We start from the raw sequence: 26,765 nt of genomic DNA, 5'->3' as shown, positions 1-26,765 counted from the left end.
GAAAAGCCAAGACCAGACCAGGACTGATGTCCCAATATAAGGGACAAGGCAGGCACAGGACCTCTTTGGGGTCCCTGGGGCCAGTCATCCTCAGTATCCTCAGCAGTAATGACCCTCCCTGCCCTCCCCACATCACAGGCTCAAGGTAGGCCTCAAATGAGAGCATTGTCCTCCAGCCATGATTCCTGCATCCGTAGCATTGGCCGATGCAGACGCACAGTAGGTGTGCACAGGACAGAGGCAGGCTGTGGAGCTTGAGAGGCTTGTGGGGAAGGGGACCGGGTCGTAGCCCTGCCTCTGCCACCTGTGTGCTGTGAGACCGCTCTAGGTGGCACCTGTCAGGTGAGAGTCTAAAACTCCCTGATTTTTTAAGGGCTCCACTATCTAGGATGTGGGTGCTTAATGTTGAGGCTCACCCAGTGTTGCCATTGAGTTAAATTCAGTCCATCTACAATAGGAAAGACCAGGGGCAGCTTCTGAGAGAGGCTGAGGATGGAGAAGCCCCCCTGGGACCCCAAATCCTGACAAGGGGCCACTTAGAGTTCCTGACCAAGGGGACTTATACCTCTGGTCTCGGCATGCTCTGGCCACAAAAGGGAATCATTTGCTGAATATTTTTCCTTTATTATTTGTTCTACAAACTGTAGGTCATGGGTTCCTTAAAGTCTGCAGCAGCTGCTGATCGAGCAGCCCTCATGCACCGTCCACTCACAGTAATCTTCCAGCCCAATTAAAGGGGATGGGAAGACAGGAGGGGCAAGTGATGTGGTTGCCAGTCACCCCTCCAGCCTGTACTGTACCCCTTGCCTGCATAGGGGGATGCTGGGGACTTGGTGGGGGATTTTCAGTTCAGGAGCCTGTTTGTGAGGAGGGAGGGGACTTTGAAAGACTTCAGAATTCCAAGGATCAGCCAGCAAGGGGGACAGTGATGCTCATGGGGGTGGGGCCACAGGGGGTGAGAGCTAGAACCCAGGAGCCCTAGAGAGAAGGAGGAAACATCGGCTATTTAGGTCGCACCTACTGTGTGTCGCCCTGGACTGAGCCGTTATGCGCCCGTTTGTACGTGTGTTGTTAATACCTCAGGAAGGCCTGCAAGGAAGGGCTCACTGCCCCAGTTAACAGGAGGAAACTGAGGGTCCCAGCCTTCCCAGCCTGAGGTGCCTGGGCTGAAGGGTGGCCAACCCTTCTGACCTTGCTGGACTCCCACCGCCTCATGCCCCCGCATCCCAGCTCACTTGACTGAGCCTTGGAGTAGCAGTCCCCAGGTGGTGGTGGCTCAGCTTGACTCAAACCATGTTTAAATCCCTCTTGTTTAAAAAGAGGGGTACCTCATTGTGGGCCAAAGTGTTGGTGGTTGTCGCTTGCTGGGGCCTCAGCTCCCATTCTCAGAGCAGTGACAAGTGGCTCTTCTGATTATTTTTCCCTAAAAGGCCCCTTTTTCCCTAAAAAGGCCCCTTCTCAATTTGCCGTTTGTTTTCTCAGGGCTGTGAGCCTTGACCTCACCACAAACAAGACAAGTCAGGTGCTGTGACTCTGAAGGGAGGGAAATGCTTCTTCAGGCTCTGGATCTTTCAGGAGCTCCCTTGGCCAGCTCCACCCCAAATGTTTCATGTCCCAGCAATTTAAAGGCCCTGCACGCAGAGCAGAGAGATAAGGGTCTTGCCATGGGCCACACAGACAGAAGCATTCCAACCTAGGTGGTCCCACTGCAGAGCACATGCAGATGCTGAAAATGTGCCCCGCGATTTGAGAAATCAAGCGTGTCTTCGGCACTGCCTGCAGATTTCCCTGATGCATTCATGTTTCCGGAGCCCCGAGCTGATGAGCTGGGGAATTCCCCGGCTGTCTCCTCCATTACACACCCTATGAGCCGGAGGCTGAATCTGGGGAGCCTGCTGGGATAGATGGCATTACAGGGAGGAAAGAGTCTGGGTGGCATCCCCAGCAGCCCCAGCAAGGCCCCTGCTGCATCCTCGCCCTCCCCACCCTACAGTCACACACCCATTCACACTCAGTCCTCCATGGAGTGTGGACCCCTTGGCAGAGCCAGACTATGAGGCCCCAAAGGTTTCCCATCTTTGCCCTAGGCCCCATAGCATGTGAGGGTCACTACGGAACTAGAACTCAAGAGTCCTGCCCCAGTACTTCCTGATGGCTTCCTAAACATCATCATCTCCAAGAATGCCTCCCTAGGCCGGGCGCAGTGGCTCACACCTGTAATCCCCACCCTTTGGGAGGCCAAGGCGGGAGGGTCACTTGAGACTAGGAGTTTGAGACCAGCCTGGGCAACATAACAAGACCGCATCTCTACTAAAAGTTAAAAATTAGCCAGGCATGATGGCACACACCTGCAGTCCTAACTGTTTGGGAGGCTGAAGCAAGAGGATTGCTTGAACTCATGAGTTTGAGGCTGCAGTGAGTTATGATCACGCCAGTGCACTCCAGCCTGGGTGACAGAGTGAAATCCTGTCTCAAAAAAAAAAACAAACAACAGCAACCAAAAAAACGGCTCCTAGAAACATCCCTTCACCTAAGACAGTGTTTCTCAACTGTTTGTATATTTCACATCATGGCTCCTTTTAATGCAACTGGAGCCCCTCAAACTCTCTTTTATTGATTTGAAATAAATATATATTTTAAAATAAATTACATATGTAAAATATATTATATATCACATATGTAATGATATAATGATGTTGTGAGAATTAGTGAGACCCCAGATTTCTACCCCACTTAAATATATTTGATACTAAATAAGTTATATGTCATGAACTAAACCACAGCCAAACACAATGGTAAAATTAGAAATGTCCTTTCATCTAGAAAGACAGGTATTTCTCCTTTGACCACAGTTAAGTCTGTGGCTCAGCTCCAGCCCAGCCCTTCTGCCTTGATGTATGTGTGATGGATGGAGCTCACCACAGTCACCTTCAAGCCAGTTGGGCTGCTAGACTTTCAAACTACATGTGACCTTCCAACCTTACTTGCCCAACTGAGAACCACTGCCCTTGGGTAAATAAATGTTTCCTGAGCATCTATCATTTGCCAGGCGTGAGGGGCCTGCGTCGGTGAACAAACAGACCTGGTCTCCATTCTGTTGGAGCCTCTAACCTCTCCCCATTGAACAGGTGAGGAAACCAAAACCCAGCAAGGGTTGGCAACTTGCCCAGTGCCACACAACAAATTAGTGGTAGAGGTGGAACATGAACCCAGGCTCCTGACTCCCAGTCCAAGGCCCTATACACTGTTACAGCCTCACGGAGTCGCTTTCCCTTCCTTAAGAGTAGAACTACATGCTGGGAACTCAGCCACTTTCTCCCGGCTCAGTGCCCACCCTGAGGATTTCCTGAACCTCCTGAAGTAAGGGTTGGGAGAGTGAGTGCCTTCTGAGAGTATAGACAGTGATTCTCAAAGTGAAGGCCTTTCTGGGCACCTACTCTGCACCAGGCTGGGTTTTGGGAACTGTGCCCAGGACGCTGCCCTGGCAGAGCTCAGCATCCAATCCCACAGGTAAAGAATGATGGGTGCTCAGTGCAGGTGGGTGTCAGCCAGGTGGAGATTTGGCAGGAGGCCCTTCTAGGCAGAGGGCATAGCTTAACAAAAGTGTGGAGGAGTAAAAGAGAATGGGGTCTTGGGGGACTCATGAGTTGTTATTTGGCTTTTCAGAACCATGGTGTGAATGAGGGCATGGTGAATACAAGAAGGAGGTGACAGGCTGTGGAGGATAAAGAGGCAGTGGGAGCCACACTGGATTTGGAGCAAGGCAGTGCAGTTGGAGTTTTGCTGTGGGAAGGTCGTTCCTTCAGCGGGGCTCGTGATGAACTTTGACTTTCTTTCTCTGAGCCTTACTCTCTGCATTTGCAAAATGGCTATTGTGAGAATTAGCGAGACCCCAGATTTGGAAGAGCTTTGGAAAGCACAGTGGGGCCTGCCTTTATTCCGGCTCATGTTGTTCTGTGAAACAAAGACATCCAGTCCTGCTCCACCCACAGCCCACTCTGTGACCTTGGCAAAGTCACCCCTCTCTCTGAGCCTGCGATACCCCGTGGGTAAAACTGGGCTGGCGGTTCATCTTCGTCACAGGGACTTCTGGCCATGAAGAAGACAGTGCAAAGCCAGGGCTGTGCTGGCTGAGCTGGCCTCCTCCTGTGGGCAGCTGTGTGGATGTGCATATGTTGGGGGGTGCTGCCTGGCTCTGAGGGTGTGGGCTGAGCTCCCTGGGCCCTTTACAGACTATTTATGATGTGCCACTGTGGTAACTGCCCATGATTAGCAGCTCCACAGGCAGCTCTGGACCTGGGAACAATGGAACACAGAGGAAGGAAAGGAACTATTAAAGGGCCAGGAGCCTCGAATGTCACCCTCAGTAATTCATCCTGCACCTGCCCTCAGCCTCTTGGTTGTGGGGTCTCTCTCCCACGAAGGCCTTCTCTGCCTGTGTCCTCTGCTTCCAGCAAGTTTGAGATCAGAATGAATAGGGCATGGGCTTTGAAGTCAGGCAAACATGGGTTTGAGTGCCACTTCCTCTGCCTACCAGGTGAACTGTGTGTCTGGGCCTCAGCTTCCTCATCTGTGAAGTGGGTATGTTAACCCCATCCACCCACAAGATTGTTAGACCAGTCTGATCAGTTAGAGCATGGGACAAGGGGCACGTACAGCACAAAGTGAGTGGTCAGTAGGTGGGCGCCAGGGTCAGGGTTGAATTTGCAGGCCTTTGAGGGGGCGCTGGTAACTCACGTTGCTGAAGGATGCCTGCAGACCTGCCTCTGTGGAACTGGTGGGAACTGGATTTACCGATCTATGTTGCCTAAGGAGCTGGGCCTGCCCAGACACTGCCTTCTCCAAAAAAAAACAAGAGAGAGGAAAGAGGACGCGAGCGAGCCTGGCGCTGTGCTGGGTGATGTCCTTATGTGTCATTGACCCTCACAGCAACCCTGTACAGAAGATACGAGCAGCCCCCACTTCACCGTGAGGAAATCCAGGATCAGGAAGGATGAGAGAATTGCCAACTTTCCTCTGAAGGCCAGTGACAGCAATCAGGCCTCCAGACTTGAGATACACCCATTCCCCGAGGCAGGGGACCCAAGAAGCTGTCCACATTACCAGGCACCTACCACCTTCCCAACAGAGAGGGAGCAAGGAGCCATGGCAGGCAGGCCCCAGAAGAGCCCTGTTGAGGTTGGTAGTGATTCCTGGAGCCCTCAAATCTCACCCCTTACGTGGCTACCCCACAGAAAGAGTTCTGAAGTAGGAATTGACAGGCTTTGATACTGGGCCTTGCTTCTATGTTGTGAAAACCTAGAGGGTTAGACTAGAAGGAAGATCTTTACAGGCCTCTGCTGCCTTGATGCTGCTGCTCTGTAACAAAGTAGCTGCCTTCCTGTTCAGCTGGGTTGAAGGCCTCTCTCTTACTACCCCATTCTCAGTCTGTAGCAAGGATGTGCCTCTCTCCTCCCCATCTGTCTGCACCTCCCCCTGCTCCGACAGCCCCATCAAACACACATCCATTCTCTAAAACCAGGCATGCCTACAGAGGAACAACCTTCCCCAAAGCCCCTAATGAGCTCCCCATCACTAGGGGAATGCAGTCAGAGGCCAGCAGCCTGGGTCAGGGAAGCCAGATGGGGCCAGAGGGGCTTGCCTCTGTAGAATGGCAGCTGGCAGAGCTCCGAGGCCTCTCCTCTTCCCCCAGAAGCCTCCAGCCCCAGTCAGTGACCCAGGCGCGACCCTGCTGGGGCAGCAAGGTCCTGATTCTCACTTGGAAGTGAATCGGAGGACCAGCTTTTCAGTGCATTTGTTCCAAGAATGTGCTGACGCTGCAGCAGCTTGGCGGATTTTCTGCCTCTGCTTCCCCCGTGCAGCTACGCTTTCAGTACCTCTGCCTTCCTAGCCTGCAGCAGATCCCCAGGCAAGAACCTGTGGCGTCCCAGGGGATGCATGAGCACGGCAAGACCCTATCACACAGATGGATCTGCCGGACCAGCCCCATCTCTCACTTCAATGCCCTGTATGCCTCACCAGCATCATGGCGCCATCACCACTCTTCTCTCAGAAGGAGTCCACCCCTGGGATGAGAGGCCTTCAGGGAAGATGGCAGCTTGGAGGTACTCAGATAATCCAGGAGCTGAGGGTGTGACCAGGCGGCACTCTCTCTGTATGACATGCTGGATGGGGCCACAGCCTTCTACAAGGCCACCTGGATCAGGAGTTGCTAATACTCACAAGTGTGTTATTACTAATGTCCTGATGCTCAGCTGCCAGAACTAAAATGTAAAGGCATCTTGGGAAAGGGCAATGCTACAAATTATCATCACAACCATGTATTGTGATTTAACTTCTGTTTCCTGGTCTTTGAAATGGGGATAATAAGAGTAGCTACCTTCTAGGATTAAAAGAGTTATTAACAAATGAAGAGCATAGTATGTGTGTTATCTCCAACTTTCACAGCAGCCCTGCAAGAAAGACATCCCCATTTTACAGATGAGAAAATGCCATCAGTGAGGTCAAGGGACTGGCCCAAAGTCACACAGTGAGCAAGTGGCAAAGTCGGAATTTGATTCCACAGCCTGATTCTCCACCTGCCCTCCTCCCCTCATCACCCCTGTGACAGGGAAGCTCAGAGCTCAGCCAGCGCTGTACTGAAAAGCCTGTTTGAGAGCCAAACAGTTATATTTGTTGAGAGCCAAGATAGTTGAGGTGGTATCTGCACTTCACTCCAGAACCTAAAAACCAGGCAGGGGCCTAATTTCTGGGACTTATAGATGCCCAGAGTAGAAAGGTGAAGAATCCTTTCCCAAGAGCGAGCCCACAGATGTGTGGGAAGGAGGAAGAGAACCCAGAGCAATGTGTAGTAGATTGGTCAGGTCTCGGGGGTGAGCTGAATCTTCACTGGAGGAAAGTGTGTGTTTGTGTTTGTGTGTGTGTGTGTGTGTGTGTGTGCCTAGGGGTCTGTGTACATCTATTTGTGTCTGTGCATGAAACATACCTTTGTGTAAGATGTCACTGGTGTGTTTTAGAGTATGAATATGACTGAGAGTGTGTGCTTGCACGTGTTTGTGCATGTCTATGTGTGAATGTCTACGAGAGAGAGAACACATTACCCAGGGCCGCATGGGTAGGCAGTGAGGTTCACTACGTTTTCTGGTTGGCTGAGAGTTAATCAGCAGCACTTCATTGTTCCAACCCCTGTAGAATATTTTTTTTTCCTCAAATATCTGCATCTGCTGCTTTTGAAGAGGGATGATGACAGCCTGAAGGGTATACAAGAGGGTGACCGGGGTTGAGGGGTATACTGGAATCCATGCTGGAGAAGGACTGGCTGACACTGGCTGGTAGTTGCTGCCCTAAATCTCTACAGGCCTTTCCAGGATCACAGGGTGCAGACAAGTCCTAAGGGGCCACTGAGCTGGGCTGAGGCAGGCAGACAGGGTCAAGCTCAGTGTGAAAAGCATTCTATACATGGGAGTGGTCCAAGGATGTGCAGGCTGCTTTGGGAGTACTGAGCTCCTGCCACAGAGGCATGGCACAGCCCTGAGCATCTGTCTGTCAGGGGCATTGCCAAGGCAACTCCCGCCCTGGAGAACCAATCGGGTTCCTTCCAGTCCTGGTATCTGGGGCTGTTCATTTCTGCTCCTACAACCAAGTCCTGTAGCTGAGTCAGACTCCTGTGGGCACCCCCTCCTCGTTCCTCAAATAGTCCTGGGATTTCTTATATCCATTTTTTCAGATGAGAACATGGAACACTCAGAGAGGTGAATTGATTGGCCCTAACCATGTACAGGGGGACTTGAACCCAGGGCCTCTGACTGCTAATAGATTTCTCTGTCCACCTCTCAAGACTTCATAGCACAGAGCCTTATACAGAATAGCCGCTGGTGGGTAGCCACTGACTGGCTTGCTGCCTCTGTAGCACCAATGTGTGAAAATGATGCCTGGCATTTCTGGAACACTACCGGGAGAAACAGGAGGCCCTTTCAACTCAGAGGGTGAGAGCCTGTGCTCGTGGGGTAAGGGGGAAGTCTGTAAGACAGCATCAAGGGGAGGGGAACCCAGACAGGGACACCATCATGATACACAGATGCCCAGAGGGTGCAAGGACAGTGGGTGTCCAAAGGTCCAGGAGGAAGGAAAGAACTCTTTGAGGTCAGAACTTCCTGCCTACCCTAGTGACCTTAGCAACTTGTTTGACCTCTCCGAGCCATAGTCTTATTGTTTTAAAAACTGAAATCATAATTCCTTCCTGGCTTATGGGAAGAGTAAGTAAGATTGTGTGTGTGTATGTGTGGTGTGTGTGAAGTTCTCAGTATTGAATAAATGGTATCTGTTGCCTTAACATTGCTATTCCCACCTATTGAGGCCCACCACTGCTGACCTCACTGAGAGCTTCCACTTCTTCCTTTTAGGGGCACTTTCCTGGTACCTCACTAAGCTTCAGGTAGGGCAGGCCCAGGCATATCCCACTGTCTGTCTAAACATGTGTTCTCATGCTGTGTGACCTTGGACAGGCCCCTGCTCCTCTCTGAGCTTTTCTGTAAAGTAAGCAATTGCACTTGCTGTGTAAGCACTGCCTTGCCTTCTCCCCAGGCACCAGCACCCAGCTGCTGAAAGGATGGAGGCTCAGGGGGACTGCATTTGCATAGGAGGGCCTGGGACTGGTAGTGGTAATAAAAGGCCACACAGTTCATTCATTTGTTCACACAACATTTATTGAGCGCATTTTATGTGCTGGGGCTGGAGATACAGTAATGAACAAAACAAGTATTCCTGCCCTCATGGGAGAAGGGTCTTACCTTCCTGTGGAAGGTGGTGTGATAAACAATAAACATGATAAGCGAGGAACTAACAAAGTGTGTTAGAAGGTGGTCAGTGCTACATACTGTGGAGAGTGTGGCAGAGTATGAAAGTGGGAGTGCCTGGGAGGGGGTTACCGTTAAAGACAAGGGCCTGAATGGACCTTATTGAGAAAGTGAGGGCAAGCGGGGCAGATTTGTCTTTTGCAGATTCATGCAGAAGGTGCCAGCCACAGGTGTTCCCCTCCTGTGAGAATTTACCCCAGTGTCTCTGGTCTGCATCCTATATTAGATGCAACTGTATCGGATTCCACCTCTACTTCCCCAGAATCCAGTGCAGGGCTCAGCCCGAATAATGCTCAGAATTGTGTATCTAAGGATTACTCCACACTCGCCTGGACCTGGGATGGGGCAGCCTTATTGCCCTTGTTCTCTCAAGCCAGAAATCCTTCCTGGCACCACACATCTTCAGAGGGAATATCAGCCCGTCCAGGCCCGGACCCCACAAGGCCATACCAAGGGGCAACAGTCCTTGCTGTGTTCATTGCCGTGTCCACACCAGGCCCCAAATTCCATCTGCTGCCAAATTCCAGGGCTGGAAATAATGAGGCAAATTGTCCCTCACCGCTGATTAACTTTCAAGTTGCTCTGCTAAACTGGGTGCAGTTGAAGTTTTAGCAAGTCTCCCGGGGACCTCAGGCGGCTTCAGTTTCAGCCTTGTAAAGAGCTGTTAAAGATCCAATCAAAATAAATAAAATCAGATCCAGGAAAGCGATGTGTTTGTGACTGCAGACCAAACACTCAGGATATTCAAGCACCCTGCTTTTCCAGGGGATTCCTTACACTCCACTGGCATGGGCCATGATTCTCCCGCCCTGGAGCGACTGGAGGGAAAAGTGCTGGAGAGTCCCATCCCTGGGGCTCACTGCAGAGCGGAGTCCCATCGCTGTGAGCCTGCAGGGTGGCCGCTGGCCCTGTGCCCTAGCCCTGCCCGATTGTACTGGAGGCTAAACGCCAGTGCCCTGAGATGCCTTATCATCCTGAGTCCTCCCACAACAGGCTTGTCAGCACTGGGATGGTTTATACTTTCTTAAAATAAGGTCTCTGGACAATAATCATACGTTTTTAAAAAATTAGAAAGAACGAAAAGCCCAGGCCCTGGAAACATATGGTCTAACCACAGAATCAGAAACTCCAAATCGGGAGATGCCAGAAGCCACAGAATGCGAGTGATGGACCTGTGAGCTGTTCATGTCAAAGGCATCGGAGCCACAGCGAGACAACCCAGAGGACGTGAAATCCCAGCACTTCAATACCAAAACTGTCTGCCCACAGGGTGTCATTCAAACTGCTCTCATTCCACCCACCGTGTGATTCTGGACACCCGGTGAAGCAAGTTAAAGGCCATGGCAAGGCTCTCCCTGGTGAAGGGCTGCCTCCTGCCTGGCCAGTCACCCTTTCCGGTTCCACGTGCACCCTCCCCTGGAATTAATGACTGGCTGATGCTTCCACTGGACAAACCTTGGAAGAAAAATCAAAGGTGTTTGAGAGGAAAATCATGTGTAATACCAAGAACCACCTCCTGGCTCCTAAGGTTCAGAGAAACCAGCAGGGAAGCCATTGAAGTCTGTGCAGTTGGACACTGGTGCCCCAAGAGCATTGGACAAACTATTAGAGATCATTGTGAATGATCGTTTGTCAGAGATGGCAAAACAGGTCCCGAGAAGGAGAAGGACTCGGGGTTACTCAGGGGACCAGGTGAGTGGCATGTTTGGGAACGAATCCCTGCCGTCCCCACTCCCCCTCCTGGCCACACCTGACTTCCAAGAGCTGTGTGCACCTGGGCTGGTGGGCACCACGACCCCATTTGCCAAGCCTCACCCAGAGTCCAAGCCAGAGGTCAACCAGGGCCTCCCAGCCCTCCATCCCATGGGTGCCAGGCCGTGCTGGTAGGCCTGGGGCAGAGCCGGTCCCCCGCAGCGCAAGCTGGTCCCCCACAGCTCCCGCCGGCCTGGCCGACCCCTGAAGTCGGCTGAAAGGCCCCCTTATGCACAGCCCTCCTTGCCGCTGCAGCGCACAGCCCTGCTCTCTTACCTCATAAACGGCTAATTTGTTACATATTTTCTGACGCTGTAAATGGGAGAACAAAGACCTTTTCTCTCTCATATTTTTGTTCAATTATGTTTGTGGGGGAACCTGATCCCCTTCAAAGGGGGTGTGGAGGAGCTGGGGTGGAAGCCTCCCAGGCTTGCTGACCTCCCAGGCCTGCTCCTGGGCCCACGGCCCTGGTAGCGGCTGGTTCAGGACAGCTCCGATCTGGGTGTGGCTGGGGATGGTGGAAGCCTGGCCACAAAAGAGGGCAGTGAGGCCTCCTTGTACGTCCTGCAATGAGCAGCTGAAGGGACTGGGCCCTCATCCCTAGAGGAGCAGATGCCAGTCCCGGGAGCAGGCTGGGTGGAGTTGGGCTCCCCCAGCAGAGAGGAAGCCTCCTCGGTGCAGATTTCAGGACCAGAGAGGGAAGGTCCTCTTCACAGCCGACATCCATGCCCTGAGAGGGCATGGAGCAACCAGGCAGGTGATGAGTTCTCTGTCACTACACTGACAAGTCCTTCCCTGTAGCTGAGGCTTGTCCACCAAGGAGATGAGGTGGGAGCTGGAGGTAGAGGGAAGGGGAGGTATTTTGAAAAGGGAGGTCCCAGAGCTGAGGACCTCTGGATGCACTGTTTCAGGGTCTCCTAATCCCGAGGTTCTGTTGCTTTTGCCCTGGCTTCACACTGGGAACCCAGATGTGAGTGCTCTGGCTCACATCTGGGTTCCCAGTGTGCTCCTTCCATCCTCTTTTGAGAAAGCACACTGACTGGTTTTGAACACTGGCTGTCCTGGATCCAGGAGCTGGAGCAGGGGTATTGGGGGGGATGGAAAACATGGCATCTGGAGGCCGCTCCTGTAGGAATGGCTGCTCAAGGATGTCTCTCTAACAGCTGGCACACCAGCCACTCCTCCCCTTCTTCCTTCCTTCCCACTTCCTTCCTCCATTCCCTTTTTCCCTTCAGTGAGTGGCTACAAATGGCAGGTCCTGGACTAGGTACTGGGATATGAGAATTAGTAAAACTGACATAGCCCCCACTCTCATCACGTCTGCAGAGAAGTCGGTAGATGACTGTTTGGCACATGGCTAAAATTGCTAGACTATTTTCATTCATCCACCACTTACTTGCTGTGTGACCTCAGGAAAGTCACTTAACCACTCTGTGCCTCCTTTGCCTCACCTGTAAAATAGGGATAAAATTGGGAACCACCTCACAGAGTTGGCAGGATTTGAATGAAATACTTGTGACAAACTTCACATACTCCCTGTCATGGAACAAATGATTAACCTCATAAGCATATAAAGACAAACCATTATGAGTACTCTGAAGAAAAATCCAGGGTGTAGGAGAGCTTCAAACAGGGGCCCCTGAGCGGATCTGGGGGATCAGGGAAGGAGTGTGCAGGAGGTGGTGCTTGAGCAACTGTCCAAAATATTAGAGGTTAAGGAGGCAAAGGGGAGAGATGATGGGAAGGGCATACCGGGAAGAAGGACCAGCATGTGCAAAGGTCCTGAAGCAGGAAACAAATTGCACATTCAAAAAAACTATATGGACAGCACACGAAGACTGTAAAAACACAAAGCAAGGAGGTCAGGGAGCAGGAGGAGTCCAGGGAGGCAGACAGGTCCCTGCCAAGTACTTCTGAGAGTTCATGTTGAAGAAGTTCATGGTTATTCCCAGGGCAGAGGGGAGCCATGGGGGATTTAAGTCTGGGAGTGCCATAGTCTCACCCACACACAGCATCCCCTTTCCCCATTAGGCCAGAACCAGTGGGCCCTACCTCAGGTCAGGGCTGCTCAGGATTCAAGATATAGCCCAGACCCCGGGCCCCAGGGTCAGAGATCAGTGTGTGCATACCCTCCAGCAGCAAGGGGAAGTAAAAGTAAAAGAGAGACCGTGGAAGGGGGTGAGATTGAAGACACAAGAACAGCCAGACCAGATCACAAAGGGCCTGGCAAGTCAGTCTAAGACCAGATCATGGAGAATGATTGATGGGGCTCCTTGGTGTCAGGAAAGAGGGAACCAAGTCCCATTAATCTCAGTCTCCCCAAGACCCTGCACAGCACCTGGCCAAGAACAAACACCCACGCTTGTTACATGTGTGAATGTAAGTCTGTGGTTGAGTCTCTTGATGACTGGGATAACACAAAGCACAGCCCACACTCCTGACTCTATCTATCTATCTATCTATCTATCTATCTATCTATCTATCTATCTATCTATCTCTGTCACCATCTCTCTCTTTTGCCCACACATGTGTGCACACACGTTCTTACACAACCCTCAGTCACTTGGAGCCCCAGACACCCCAGGTAGAAAGAAACTCTGGCCTGCAGCTGTGCTTCCCAGTTGCAGGAGTTCACGCAACAGGAAGACAAATATAAGCTGGAGCAGAAGGGAAGGCCTTCTTAGAGGAGGTGAGCTTCCAGGTAAGGCAGGACGGATGCTTGGGCTGTGGATAAGTGGTGGCCAGCAGGGACCCCTGCTTCTGACCTGGTGGGTCCCTGGTGGCAGATCCATGCTGGAATGCCTGCATGAGCCTGAGGCTCCTTGAGAAGATTCTGGGCGGGGAGCTAAAAGGCTGAAGCAGTCCTCCCTCTGCCCAAGGTGAATCCTGGAAGCAGCCTGGCTCTTTTAACCAGCTCCTTCGAGGGCCCCTCTCTGCTCCCATCGCTTCACACACAGCCCGCCCTCCCAGGTCAGACCTGCACAACAAGAAGGCCTTGGATATCCCTGAGTATTTCCCATCTGCAGTGTAAGCAGATCTGTGCTAATCCAGCACTAGAGTCCCAGGCTGGTCCCACGCAGTCTTCTTTTCTTCCTGCCATTCTGGGTCTCATCTGCCTTTGTCCAACCGCTCCCTTGAGTGGGGCTCAAGGATTCCTAAAAGGGAAGGGAGGAAGGAAGGCGCAGACTCAAAAGTCGGGGAAGGAGAGAGGGGGCAGTGATGGGCAACAGGAAAGCCTCAGAGCCCTGAGTTGGAGAGTTCTAAAACATGCAAGTCTGACTTCTCTGTGTTCTTTTCCCAAGACCCAAGGCTCAGATTTCAGTTTCACATTCTTTTGCCTTGGGTCTAAAAACATTTTCCCTTTCTGTGGTAGGGGGAAGGAGGGGATAAGAGGGCATAGGAGACCGGAGCTGCCCAAATGAAGCAGACCGATCCATCGTTCCTGCCTTAGTCTGCATCCCCTGGCTTGCTGTGTGACCTTGGGCACTTTGCTGCCCTCTCTGGGGCTCAGCGTTCTCTCTGCACAATGAGAAGCCCCATGCAGGATCTAAGGACCGTCCCTCGCCTGACAGTCTCTTGCAGTGCCAGAGTCTCCAGCGTCCCCATCCTGTTGCCAGGAAGTGTCTCCTGTGACTTCAGACAGGCAAAAAGCAGGAGACGTTGGCACTGCATTTTAGTTTTGTCTGCAAGGCCAAGTTCTGTGCAGCTGTCTCCTTTGATGCACCCTGGGAGGAGTGTCTGTTCCCTGGACTGTCAGCACTAGAGTCCCAGGCTGGTCCCACGCAGTCTTCTTTTCTTCCTGCCATTCTGGGTCTCATCTGCCTTTGTCCAACCGCTCCCTTGAGTGGGGCTCAAGGATTCCTAAAAGGGAAGGGAGGAAGGAAGGCGCAGACTCAAAAGTCGGGGAAGGAGAGAGGGGGCAGTGATGGGCAACAGGAAAGCCTCAGAGCCCTGAGTTGGAGAGTTCTAAAACATGCAAGCCAGGAAAGATTTGGAATTCTAACCCGCCCCTCCCTTCCTCCATGCCTCCCCAAAGCCCCTGGGGCCCAAGTGGGGCCTTCTCACCTCTCCTTGTTCAGAGCCAGGAATGTCTCCTGCTATAGTCAGCGTTCCTCAAAGCCTTTCTCAATGCAGCAGCCAGGGGCAGCTTCTAAAGAGAAAGCCTGATGATCACTCTCTGCTTAATAAATTCAGTGGCATCCCATTGTCCGTAAAGTCTGAGCTCCAGATCCACCTCGACTCCCTGTTCTGGGTCTATCCCATGTCCACCTCCACCAGCCACAGGCTGCACTCCAGCCCCTGCTGTCACTGACACAGCCCTGAACATGCCAGCTTCACCCCAGCCCCCATTCCTCTGCATGGGCTATTGATACTGCCTGGAATTCCTTTTCTTTCCTTTCTGTGTGGCAAATGTATGCCCCCACAGGGGATTGCTGCAGAGCCACCTCCTTTGTGAATCCTGTTTGTGGTCCCCCACATTTGCTGGAATCTCATAGCACCTTGTCCATCCCTTAGCCCAAGCTTTAATGAATGTTACTTGATCTTGTTGCAAGTCTTCCCGGAACTTCCTCCCTTGCTCCACCCTGCCTTTGAGCTCGTTAAGGATGGATAGGGTACTGATTTGGTCCCATGGCCTCAGCACCCAGCACAAAGTCTAGCACTAGTCCATACTGAAGACTGAAGAGGGAACGGAAATCTCGTCCACGTATGCAGAATTCTAGCCTCTCTTCAGAACATCTCCTGCAGCTGGGACCCACCCCAGTGCTTAGGGAACAGAGATTTCTTAAAGTGTGTGTGTAGGTGTGGGCATGTGTCCTAAGGAAGGGCAATATTGCTCTACGAGGTTTTTAGAATGCTAGTCTCAAGCAGGCAGGACAAAATATACACCCCACTTGGCAGATGGGTAAGCTGAGACGCAGCAAAGAGAAGAGAAGGGCCTGCCCCAAAGAGCCAGAATAAGAACTTCACAGAGCCTGCATGTAGCAGGTCCCAGATTTGAAACTGGGTCAGATCTCCCTCCTTTCAGCTGCTGTTTGTCTCTGAAAGCTTGGTAACCCGTGGCTTAGCGGACGAATGGAGAGGCGTGTTACAATTTCTCTCATCAGTATTGAGCACTCCCACACTCAACTCCTCTCCTTCCACCCCTGGCCACCTGGAGGTGCCCCCTCCAATCCAGTCCTCCTTGGCTACTGCCCAGGACCAAGGCAGAGCAGAGGTCCCCATACTGCTGGAGGGCCTGTGAGACCCCCTCCCTCCTCTGCAAATTGGTAATTGCTGTGCGGTCAGACCAGAGGAATTAGAGGGGCCCTCTAGGAATTTCATACTGATTTTGCAAATGAAAATGGAGACTTGCCTTTTGAAGTTTAGGCAGCTGTGTCAGCAGGGCAGGTCTGAGACAGCAGGAAAAATAAAAATGACATCCTTCGAACCAATGGAAGCAGCTGCTTCATAACAATAACAGTGATAATGGTAACCAAGGCTACCACTGACTGATCGCCTTCTGTGTAGACCATTATCCCTCCATGGGCCTCAGTCCGCTCGTCTCTGATTTCTCATCCATTCCAGCCGCCACAGGTGACTTGTCCACTGTCTGAAGATCAGGTAGAGAGGGTCATGTATGCTGCTTGGGTTGAGTGCCTGGTCCATGGCATGACATTGAAGACCCTCTGCTACTGGATATCTTCCAGCCCTGACTGCTGGCTCGTCTTTAAACACACCATGCTCCTCCATATCCTTCTGCAGTTAACACTTTCTTCTTCTTTCTTTCTTTGTTTTTTCTTTTGAGACAGAATCTCACTCTGTTGCCCAGGCTGCACTATAGTAGTAAGATCATAGCTCACTGCAGCCTTGAACTCCTGGCCTCAAGCAATCCACTCACCTTAGCCTGCTGAGTAGCTGGGACTACAGGCACATGACACCATATCTGGCTCTTTGTTGTTGTTGTTTTTAGAGATGGGGTCTCCCTGTGTTTCCCAAGCCTGTCTCAAACTCCTGGCCTTACGGGATCCTCCTGCCTCAGCCCCCCAAAGTGCTAGGATTACAGATGTGAGCTACCATGCACAGCCTGCAGTGAACACTTTCCTTCTCAACACTACTCATCTTCAAAACCCAGCTGAAGCCTGTGATTCCCTCACCGACTCCCAGGCTGGGTCAGAAACCCCCTCTGAGGCCCCCAACCTCTGTGTTTTATCATTCACTTACCACATGATAATTACCTGTTCCTTCTGTCATCTCCTCCATCACCTTGGAGTTGCTCAGAGCTTTATAATTGAGGATAAGTTGGTGGAGGTGATTCTCCGGGACTTTCCAATATGTTTTATTATTTTCCTCTGTAGACAGAGTGTGTTCAGTTTACGAAATCAGAGGTAGTTACTGAAGAATAGAAATAGAAGATTCACAGCAGAAGCAGAGAGAGCTTGATACATTAAGCCTGGGCAGAGTTGAGGCCCTGGGTATGGAGCCCCATCACTGGGGAACAAGGGATGTCACTTACTGCTCTGATCCTTGGGTTTTCAATAATGCTGTCCTCACAGAGCTCTGAAGAAAAATAAATGAGCCTCCACATGTAAAGTATTTGGAAACATAGACTGTTGAAATCATGGGATGGTAGGTGTAATGTTCTGAAACGTTGGACTCCTGGAATAAGTCTTCCAGAGCTAGAAGGTACTCCCACACCCTCCTGTTTCAGAGGAACCCTGTTGCCCAGAGAGTGGGTCCCACAGCTGGTCTGGGTCAAAGCCCACAGCACCAGAATCTGCATCTCTGAGCTCCCTTGGACTTAGCTGTACTGAAAACTAAAATCCAAAGGATCCTTTTGCCCTCCAACAGGGTGGACCCCACATAAACTCCTTTCCCGGACACCCCAAGCCTCTGGACCAGCCCCAACCAGTCCCAGCCATCAGCCTCCCTACCTACCCAGCAGAATGCTAATCTCATCATGTGGGTGGCTCTGGATTTATGAGCATTTCCTGGCGTGACTTGAAGGACAGAGGAGGAACACTAGAATCTTTAAGGGTGGTCTTTGGGTGGAGAAACTAAGCATCCAGAGAAAAGAAGGAAAGAAAGCTAGGGTGAGTCAGGCTTCCCGATGCCCACCCAGGAAAGCACTGAGAGCTCAGCCAGCCCACTGCAGGGCAGATGGAGGTGTGGGCAGGACCACCAGGTCCACGGGGCAGGCGACAGCTGTACTAGAGGCCAAGTCCATGCTTCTTGGGCTGTGGCTGGGCACTGGGTGGGCGATGGGGGGATGGTGAGGGGAAGGGAAGAGAGCAGAGCTGCCTTCATCTTCAGTTGGACCTCCCTAGATTATTCACCCCTGCCTCCCTAGATTCCACTATCAACACAGTTCCCCCTGCATTCTTTTGCCCAGACTCCCTGTGACTTCCCATCTCAGCAGGAAGCCACAGGCCTTCAAAGACCACAGGGCTCTACAGGCCCTGCCCACCACCCACCTCACTATGATCTCTCTCCCTTGCGCTGGAAATTCTCCACTTTCCTGTCCAGATCCACTTTCCACTCTCCCTGCCCTGCCCTGTGCATGAACTGACACAGCATCACCTGGGCTCCCGCCTTGTCCTCCCTGGCAGGAGATGGGCAGGCAGAAGGGAAAGGGAGTTGAATATTTCTTACCTCCACCCACCCTTCTCCTTCCCTGGCGTTGCCATGGTCCAGGCCATGCTCAGCCGTAGTTGTGCTCCCTTTCAAGCCTGTGGCTCTACCGGGTCCAGGTCCCTGTTCCCTCTCTTCCCCTAAAGGTTTAGGGACAGGTAAGCTTCCCGATGCAGCTACTCCCTGCTGCCTCACTATGGCCTGCCCACACCTTTGTGAATATCCTGACAGTCACACCTCTGCAGTCAGTCTTTCAGCTGAATTTCCTTCTTTGGAACTCATCTCACTGGCACTGTGCCACCTGGTTGCTGTTGGGTCCCTGCCTAACACTGATGCATTGCCTCACTACCCCTTGCTCATGCATTTCCAGCCACACTGGCTGCAAACCTATCAGGCCTGCTCTGCCTCAGGGCCTTTGCCCTTACTGTTCCCCCTTCTCTCAGGTACCCACATGGCTCCCTCCCTCATCTCCTTCAGATCTTTTCTCAAATGTCGCCTCTCATTGCAGCCTTACCTGGACATCTTATCTAAAATGGGTGGGGGTGTAGGGGGTGATGGCATGAACTTGTCCCAGTTTATTGGGAGGCTAAGGCAGGAGGATCATTTGAGTCCAGGAGGCTGAGAGTGCCGCAAGCAGAGGGTGCCGTCCTGCACTCCAGCCTGGACGACAGAGCAGGGTCCCAGCTCTAAACAAATTTAAAATAATAATAATAAAATGTCATCCCCCAACACACACACACACACACACACACACCCTATATTCCTCTTTGCCTTATTTTCTCCATAGCAACTATCACTCTCCAACATACTGGATGGTTTACTTCTTGTTTCTTTATGGTCAGCTTTCTCCTGCTGGAATGAAAGCTCCTTTAGGGTGGGGATCTATTTGCAGTGTTCACTCCTGTACCTCCAGGGCCTGGAACAGCATCTGCAACATAAGTGCTCAATAAATATTTGTTCAATGAATGTGTAAATTAGTTCTTTTCAAAGGTGAGTAAACCAAGACCCAGGGAAGGAAAATAACTCACCCAGAGGTTCGTAATGAAGAGTCCAATGGTGACTAGAGCCCTGGTCCCTGCTCCCAGCCCAGAGCCAGTCCCCAGCTCCAGGAAACCTTGTGTTTATTTGGATGCCTGCTGCTCAGTAGCCCAGTGTCCAGAGACAGGATTCAGTGCTGGAGGCCTAGGAGACTCAGAATACTGAACAGGAAGCCGGGAGGTAGTCAGCATGGCTTTGGTGCTGCCGATGGAGCAAGGAGAGTAAATAAATAAATCTCAGCCAGAGCCTGGCAGGCTCTAACCTTTGAAGAAATGTCCCCCAGGCCGGAGAAGCCTTCCTGTGAAGCGAGCTGCCCTCCACCCCTACCCAGTGCTGGTAGATGATTTGGGCTCAGGGTCCTGCAGGCCCAGCTCCTCCCAGCTCTGCACCATGGGAGGTACTGGGTTCTGGCAGGGAGCTGCTCGGGGTGGGGGTCCTGTGACGGGCGATTCACATGGCTTTCCATTCACTTATTCATCCTGCAAGTATTCCTCAAGCATCTACTGTGTGTGCATTGGGCACTGCGCTCTGGGAAAACGTTTTAGTCAAGACAAAGACAGAGGATTTGCCTGCCCTCAGAGCATTCATCCTCAAGCAGGAAGGATGAGTGTTAGTAATAAAATGGGGAGTGCTTGGCCTGGGAAGTGTCAGGTGCTTTGGGGGCACTTAGCAGGGGACCTGTGCAGTTCATGGCTCAGAGAAGTTCTCCTGAGGGAAGGACCCTCTACAGCCGGGTGCGAAAGGGAGTGTGAACTGGTGGATGGAGAGAAGTTTTCAGACAGAGGACATGCAGAGGAGGGGATCCTGGGCAGGGAGCAAGGTTTCATCAGCCTGGGCAGTGAAAACAGACTGGGGAGGCCATGAACCAGGTGGGGTTACCTTGGCAAAGGCGACCTCTTTCTTATTCTCATACGGCAGCTCTGACAGTGCGCCACAGCTAAAGTTCTAACACCCCTCCTCCTTCCCAGCGACAGCTCAGAACCTGGGCCTCAAAGACAGGCCCCTACTCATCTGTTCATGTCTGTACTTCCTACCAGCTGGTTGGGTGGAGGTGGCTTGGTGGGCCAGGCCCAGGGACAGCAGAAAGAACCCAGACCTGCCAGATGGACCTGAGTTTGAATCCTAGCTCATTAGTTCTTCAATGTGGGACCTTATGCAAGTGACTTTACCCTCCTCAAGGCCTCAGTTTCCTTGTTTGTCATACGGAAATAACAGTCCTTATCTGAAAGAATTATGGTGTGAGATGATTTCCTAGCATCTTTACAATGCTCCATGTAACTGGGGGCATGCTCACTAACCCTAACTTTGTCTCTCATCACTGTCTTCCTTGTTGGCTCAGCTTCAGCCACGCTGGCCTCCGCTTCTCCTCACATATGTACAGGGCCTTTGCACCTGCTGGTTCCCCTTCCTTCATCACTCCCCATCCAATTTACTACTTTATTTTTTTCTATAACATAGTCCTTAATAGTTCTCCAGGAAAGCAGAACCAATAGAATATATGTATGTGTGTATGTATCTCTGTAAATATATATAGGTGTATACCTTTTATACACACACACACATATAGTGTTGGTAGTACTGGTGGGTAAGTCTAAAATTTGCAGGGCAGGCCAGCAGGCTGGAAATCTAGGGAAGAGTTGATGCTGCAGTTCAAGTCCAAAAGCAGTCTGCTGGTAGAATTCCTCGTTCTCTGACAAAGTCAAATTTTTTCTAGTAAGGCCTTCAACTGAGCAGATGAGGCCCACCTACATTATGGAGGGTAATCTGCATCTCAAAGTCCACTGATTTAAATATGAGTCTCATCTAAAAAGTACCTTCACAGAAGCTTCTAAAAAAAAGTTTGACCAAATATCTGGACAGCGTGGCCTAACCAAGTTGACACATAAAATTAACCATCACAAGTTCATCCCTTGTCAGTTGGGCTCCCACACACATCTTCAACCATACTGAATCTCCAAATAAGGACAATAACATGGCCATAGTTCCATACGACCAAAAATGCTCTGTTTCTTTCCCCAGAAGAGGATACAAAGTCTTTGGGTGACATTTACTCTTCTTGATACCCTATACCTTAAATACTATGATGTAAAACTAACGATACCTAAATACTGTGATAAAAGTCAATATATCTTACGTTACATGACAAAGGGATGAGAGGGAAGAAAACAAAGATACTTGAGATAGAAACACACAGACACACATACGCAAATATTAATAACAAAATAGGAAGGAACTCTCATGACAATTACAGTTCTCATCTCTGTCACTGATCGTGTGATCATAGCTGCTATTGATGACTACCTTCTTCTACTACCCATTCTGTATTCCCTTTGCCTTCAACATCAACCTCAACTGGTCATGGTTCTTAACCTGGTGTCATGACCCAAGCCTTCATTATTGAATGGTCTGGGCCATTAGTAGTCCTGTCTGGATTGGGTTGTTGTAGTTATCCATCTCAGGACGTGGTAATACTAAGAGATGCCCTAAAAGGTCTCCTGCATTCCAGAAACACTCTTCCTCACCTCCACTGGGGTGGCAATCTAATTTCCCTCTTGGTAGTCAGGATCAATAATTCCAGGCAGCAGAGTAACCTCCTTCTTTGCTTGTTGACTCAGAGGCGTGAGGAATTCATGTGGCTGGGTGGCAGTCTTCACTCCCAGTTTAATGGAGCCGTTGTTGTGTGTCCAACATGCTGCATATTAGTATTTTTACTAACAATTTATGTATTCTCTCTTTACCCCTCTAGCAGGTGAGCTTTGTAAGGGCAGGGATTTTTTTTTAGTCTGTTTTGTCCCTATCTAACTCCCCAGCACCTAGAACAATGCCTGGTGCTCAGGAAGAATGGCTGAGTAGATTGGAGCCTTTGCTGTGATTCCCTTGGGCTTTGAGGTAGGTGAGCAGACTTGCAAACTGAGAGCCAGACTTGTCCCAAGGGGCCCTGGCTCCAAACCCCCTACTTGACAAAGGGATTCCTACTGCCTTCTCAGTGCAATTGCTGGGCCATCGAGTGAACATAGGCCTTCGTGTCTACCATTCCAGACCATCTAGGACTGTTTACGGGACTACTCTGGAACAACAAACCTGTTCCCACCCTCCTGGCGCCTGCCTCACTCCTTCCTAGCTCCCCATTTGAAGACATGTTTAAATTCTGGGCCTACATTCGGCAGATGCCACAAGCCATTTCAGGTCTGGCCAGAGTTGGTGAGGGGAGTCCACGGGGGATGCTCTGGAGCTCCTGGTGGCTGGGCCTCCACACAACCATCTAGGGGGAGAGAGGCAGCTCTAGCCTTCATCCAATGTTTGTTATTCCATGTCAAAGCCTTATCATAAACATTATCCTAGAGTGGGCCACCAAGGCTACATGCAAAGAAGGTTTGTTATTCTAAGGTGGCCAGGAGCAGAAGACATCCCGAGTCTGAGCAACACCAGGCTTGGGAATTCAGGGTGAGTGAAAGGGAGGCAGGAGTCAGGGCCAGGCGCTTCATTATGAAGCCTGTGTACTTACCACTCTTACTCTGCCGGCCAGTTGGCACATCTGCCTCTAAAATGAGCTCTGCACCAACAGAAGCCAAGTCCAATTAATCTACTAATCTCAAATCCTTGCAGAGAAGAGCTGAAAGTAAATGTTTGTGAATGAATGGATGTAGCGTCCCTCTGTCTGTTGGAAGCACCAAGGATGCTCGTGAAGGAGCACATACCGCGCTGAAGTCCTGGTTGTGAGAACCTGGTCTGGTGCCAGACGTAATTTCAAACCCCAGCCCTGTCCTTTACCAGCTGTGTGGCCTTGTGCCCATCACTCCCTTCTGCTTCTTTGGTTTCCCATCTGTGACTAGGGACAACATCCTTCCTGGCTCTCTTCCAGGGAGAGCAGAGGGAGGGCCTACAGGGTAGTGATTAACTAGGAGGATACACTCCAGGCCTGGCCCAAATGCCTGGTCCATCCCTCTCTAGCTTTGTCACCTTTGGCAAGGTACTTGATGTCTCTTTGCTGCAGTTTTTTTTTTTAATTAAATGGAGCTAATAATAGACTTACCTCAGAGTTGCTGTAAAGATTAAATAAATGAACATGAGTTCAGAAAGTTCCTGACACATAGTAAGTGCTCAATAAACATAGTAATCCTAGTAATGAATGGATGAAGACTTCTTTATAAATTGCGGAAGGATGGTACAGGGCAGGAGGTGTAAGGGAAAGTGCACATGATTCTGGATCAGCATCCCTCTTCTTGCAGTGCTTCCTGAATGTCTGCTAATGGAGACACTGGGATCCAGCAGGAAACAGAGAGGCAGTGAACAGGGACAATTCAGTGGGGTAAGTGCCTAGAGCAAAAGAAGGACAGGGGTCTTTGGAAGACACCAAACCCCACCCAGGTAGGGAGAATCAGGATGATAGGCTTGGATTTCAGTCCTGGCCCCACCACGCTCCTACTGGGACACATGGGAAGACCTCATAAACGGTCTGGCCTCTGTTTTATATCTTTGTAATAGACTATTAATAACAGATTTATTAGTAACAGACTAACAGTACATATTCCCTGGCTATTTAACAAGGTTCTAGAAAAAAAAATGGGTGTGGCAGTGTGTGTGGATCAATGTGGGCTGTGCCTGTGGACATCTGGAAATCCAGCCATGTGGTCCAGGGCCCTGCAGAGTTCTGGACCAGGAGTTAAGAGTTGGGGTTGAGTCCACTCTGCGCCCTCTCATTGTGTGGCCTTAGGCAAGCCGCATTCTGCCTGCTCTGGACCCCAGCCTCCTCTCCTCTTTAATATGATGAGGCCACAGGATGAGATGAGTAGTTCTCAAACTAGGCTCCAGGGTACCTGTGGGTTCCACAGAAAGGCCTTGGGAGTCCCTACTGCATGGGAACATTGAGTTAGTGAGACTTCAGGCGCCCGCCTGCCTCCCTTATGTCAACCAGGGAAGTTTCCATTTTTACCTTCTCCATATTTTGAATTCTAAGTAAGATTCCTTTGGAAAACAACAGCAAGAACATGGCTTTAAAAGGCCTGAAAAACCTCTGTACCAAATGACTTCCAAGGCTCTTCCAGCTCCAATCTGGGAAGCTTTGGGTCTATTTTCCCCTCAGTTTTATTTAACAAACACTTATCCAGTGCTTACTACATGCCAGAATTGTTTTTAGCACCCCACAGATAATAACATACTAAATTCACTGGAACACCTTCTAGCTCTGTGATGGCTGCATGATTGCAGAAGCAACTCTGTGAGTCAAGCAAGGTCCAGGGGAGACATTTCTCCTCCAGTCAGGTCTTCTGGGTGCCTGGGCCGATGACCTCACCACAGGTCGGGTGATGCCTTGGCCAAGCCAACACCTAGAAGCAAGGGGGCAGGTGTGTGCAGTGGCCAAGTGCAGTCACGGGAAGCCTATATCCCAGGCCCCCAGAGGAGGAGAGCGGATCAACTCGACATGGACACTTGCATCTGAGGCATGTGCCGTGTGAGAGGAAGTGCTTGTTGCCTTAGCAATGCCCACAGCAACAGGGCCACTGCCTCCTGTGATCCATTCCCAGCCACCATGCTGCCATCGACACCCTGCACCAGATGGCTACATATCAGATTTCAGTGGTGGCGGCCAGAGCCTAGAGGCCTGGAGAAGGCCCAGAGGTAGAGTTTTGGGAAGGGGGTGGTGGGAGCTGACCTCATCTCCAGCTAGCTCATTACGGGGAGTAGCCTGGGCTGCATCCAGTGCAATCTAGCACTCCTGCCCAGCCACGAACAAAAATGAGAGGGGAGGGAGGTGATCTCACAAGCACACGCTTGGCCCTGTTGCCTCTGTTATACTTTGGCCTGGCTGTGCACACCTATTTTATGAGCTTTTCTGGTCAGAATATATGTTCTTGAACCAAGTGACTGCTGCCACTTGCTGGGACCTTCTGTCACAAAGTGGTGGCATCCCTCAAAATGCAGAGTGCAGAAGCTGTAGGGGCTAGATTTAAGGACTCAATGAGCAGCCTTGAACTATAAAGTGACCATAGCAGGTGTCAAAGAAATTAAGAACAATGAAGTGACACTCTGTCTTCACCAGGCACAGTGCTGAGTGCTGCAGATTCAAAAATGAACTGGACACAATTCCCGTCTTGAAGAAGCTCATAGCCTAATATGGGAGGCTGGTAGCTAAGCAGCAAATACAATATAATGTTCACTCCATAGTGAATGTTCCTTCCATAGTGGAAGGAAGCATGGTGTATCAGTTATCTATCACCACCACTCTGCTATGTAACAATAACAATAAGAGTTTTCCACTCATGCATCTGGGGTCAATTGTGAATAGTCTGTGCTGATCTTGGCCGGGCTGGTTCGCATGTCTGGGGATTGGCAGGCTATTGGCTGATCTTGGTGGAGGATGGCCTTCGCTGGATGGCTCCGCCCCACATGTCTCTCATCATCCAGCAGGCTAGCCTGGATTGTTCTCAGGGCAGCGGCAGAGGTGCAGGCAGCAGCAGCAGCACCACCACCACCACCACCACCACCACCACCACATAACTGCTTTTCAGGCCTGCATTTGCAATAGTTACTAGCATCCCATTGGCTGGAGGATGTCCAGGGTCAGAATGGAAAGGAGCTACAAAGTTCCATGGAAAGGGCATGAATACAGGGAGGAGCTAAGGTTTAGGGCCATTAATCTATCAGTTTACCACCCATGGAGACTGTGGGAGCCCCAGGGAGGGGCCTAACCCAGCCCCCAGGTGGTCAGAGAAGCTTCCTGGAGGAGACGGCTGAGCAGAGTCTGGACAATTAAGTCTGAGTTTGCAAGTGGAGACTGGAGGGAGCCGGATTTCCCTGTGGAACAGCATATACAGAGGCACAAAGGCAGAGGTGTTTTTGTTTTGTTTTGTTTTTTGCTTGAAGGAATGCTGAGTATTTTAGTATTTGGAGGCATGAAGGCCACATAAGAAATGAGGCTATTGACCACAGCAGGTCCGGGTTACTGCCTTGGAGGCTCTACTGAAGAGCTAGCCCTTTAGCCTGCAGGCAGGAGGGACCTGTGAACGTTTTGAGCAAAAGAGAGAGAGAGAGAGAGAGAGAGATCATCAGATTTGTGCGTTTAAAAGATGACGATGGCAGACAACTGTGATATAGAAGAGAAGGGAGGGGGTGTGCCAGGAGATGGGTGAGACTGTTGCAGGGGACTCAACGACAGATGCTTGGGCCTGAATTGAGGTGAGTGGCGAGGCTGGGAACTTGACATCCAAGGCATTGTGCAGACAGAATGATCAGGGCCTAAAGACAGGGCTAGGCTGGGCTAACAGCAGGGACCAGTTCCCTGAGACGGCCTCCTGACTTTCTGCACAGGGACCAAGTTTTTCTCTTTATCTGTGTTAAATAGCCCAAATAATGACCAGCCTTCTCCCTTCTGTTGGCCAAAGGAGTCTGGGATACTTTGTCACCTAAAACTAGCTCCAGGCCTAGCTGTGTGAATTGAGCAAGTCCCTCCCTCCCTTCCTTTCCCTTCCCTTCCCTTCCTTTCCCTTCCCTTCCCTTCCCTCCCCTCCCCTC

The 26,765-nt window shown here is 51.0% G+C and overlaps 1 protein-coding gene across 1 annotated transcript in view; it reads left to right on the top strand.

Moving 5' to 3' along the window:
- TRABD2B (TraB domain containing 2B) overlaps window positions 1-26,765 on the top strand; it is a 225,892-nt gene that overhangs the window by 162,347 nt on the left and 36,780 nt on the right. The window lies entirely within an intron of this gene.

The sequence above is a fragment of the Colobus angolensis genome, unplaced genomic scaffold (assembly GCF_000951035.1).
Source record: "Colobus angolensis palliatus isolate OR3802 unplaced genomic scaffold, Cang.pa_1.0 Scaffold68, whole genome shotgun sequence".
NCBI lineage: Eukaryota > Metazoa > Chordata > Mammalia > Primates > Cercopithecidae > Colobus > Colobus angolensis.
This window is presented reverse-complemented; position numbering and strand designations above follow the sequence as displayed.